Here is a 2,306-nt window from a genome sequence, read left to right as displayed (position 1 = left end):
TAAATATTCTTCTATGGCTTAATTTCTTATGGCTATACTGTATTCTATATTCTAGGTATATCAAAATATTACTAACTATGTAGTATAAACTATACTTGTTTCCAATATTTAGGTTTTTTCTAATTTTTCACTATTATAAGCAACTATGAAAAACGAAATCATTGTCTGAAGATTTTTGTATATATCTCTGATTACTTTCTTAGGAAAAATTCCAGAAATGGAATTCCTTGTTCAAATGCTTGTACATTCTAAGAGCTCGACTGGTTCAGCCAGGTTGCCCTGTAGAAAAGTTTCATCAGTTACACCCCGATTAGCGTTGTATTAGAATATGCTTAGAATATCGGTCAAAGATGTGGAAAAATAGGCAGTCTGGTAGGTAAAACTACTGATGTCTTTTTTTCTCCTTTTTCTTTTTTTTTTGCCACGCCACATGGCATGCGGGATCTTAGTTCCCTGACCAGAGATCAAACCCGTGCCCCCTGCAATGGAAGCACAGAGTCCTAACTGCTGGACTGCCAGGGAATTCCCTTAATTGATCTTTTTTGTTTTGAAATAATTATAGACTCACAAGAAGTTGTAAAAATATTCAACTTTGCCTAGTAGTATCATCTAACATAACTAAAGTATATTTATCAAAACCAAAATATATACTTTGTTAGGTATGTGATTTGCAAATATCTTCTCCCAGTTTGTAGCTTGTCTTTTCATCCTCTTAACAGTTTATTTTGCAGAGTGAAAGCATTTAACTTTGATGAGATGTAATTTACCTTTTTTTTTACTTTTCCACTTTTTTTGGATTATGTTTTTGGTGTCATGTCTAAGGATTCTGTCTAACCCTGGGTCATAAAGACTTTCTTTTTAGAGTTTCATGCTTTTCATTTAGATCTAATATCTATTTTTAGTTAATTTTTGTATAAGGTATGAGATTTAATTTGAAGTTCCTTTTTTTTTGCCTTTGCTTGTCCAATTATGGAAGTGACTAATTTTTAAAATCAAACCTTTTATTGATGAATTTTCACAAAATAAACACAGTTAAATAACCAGCACTTAGATGGAAAAAAGGTCAATACCAGCACTCCACAATCCCCCCTTTGTTCAGTCATTGCTGCTCTCCTCCCCACCAAGTAACCACCTCCCTGATTTATCATCAGAGGTTAATCTGGTCTTTTTTGACTTTTATGTAGAGGAATCACACAGTATGTACCCTTGTTCAGGCTCCTTTTGTTCCATCATTTTGTGAGATTCATCTGGGTTATTGCATATAGCAGTTCTTTCATTCTTATTACTGCATAGTATTCCATTGAATGGACATGAATTTATCAATTCTATTTATGGATATTTGGGTTTCCGGCCATTACAAATAATGCTGCTATAAACATTCTTGTACATGGCTTTTGGGCCATATCTGCACACATTCCTAAGGTGTGGATACCTAGAAATCGATTTGCTGAGTCACAGGATATATATATGTGGAGCTTTATTGCCCAGTGGTTTGCTGGTAAATGTTTAACAACTGGCTCTAGGGTGGGTGCTCATTTATAATGTTAGCCAGTTCCTGTGGTGTAAATACTCCAGCTGCCCAATTTCAAGCTACCAATGTGAAATCAGCTGATTCACAAAATTCCTGGAAATTTAACCATAACTTCTTGTGAGCTCCAGCACCCATCACTCAGACTGCCAAGCAGTTTTCCAAAGTAGTTGCACCAATTTACACTCCTGCCAGTAGTGAATGAGAGTTCTAGTTGCTGCTTGTCCACAGTTGGTATTACCTGGCTCTCATTTCACTCATGCTGCATGGTGGATAGGGGCATCACTTGGTGGTTTTAATTGCCATTTCTCTGATGACTAATGAAACTGAACACCTTTGGCTACTACATTTTATACCTGTGGTGGCTGAGTAATCTTATACTGTCACATTTCCCTCCTTTCCAGGAATAGAAATATGGGGCTTGATATCTAGTTTGGTTCAGGTACATAGAAATCCAGTTATAGTTTTGCATATCTGAGCATCTAGTCTATAAATTTCAACATGCCACCACCACCTCACTGGTATACTAAATCTGTGAATTTAAAAGGAAATAATCTTTTTTTGCTTTTAGTTTCCTAATTTATAAAAATGTGGATTATGATTCCTCCCTGTCTGGGCTATTCTGAGGGTTAAGTGAGATGCTTTTTATGTGATACACATCCAATAAAATCATTAAATAATTATCTTTTCCTCCCTACTTAGGGAAGAACTGTCCTACAGCAATACCTCTTATTTAAGATAGACTATGTCTGAGGATTTTAACAGTACCTAGAATTTT

The sequence above is a fragment of the Stenella coeruleoalba genome, assembly GCF_951394435.1.
Source record: "Stenella coeruleoalba genome assembly, chromosome: 14".
NCBI lineage: Eukaryota > Metazoa > Chordata > Mammalia > Artiodactyla > Delphinidae > Stenella > Stenella coeruleoalba.
This window is presented reverse-complemented; position numbering follows the sequence as displayed.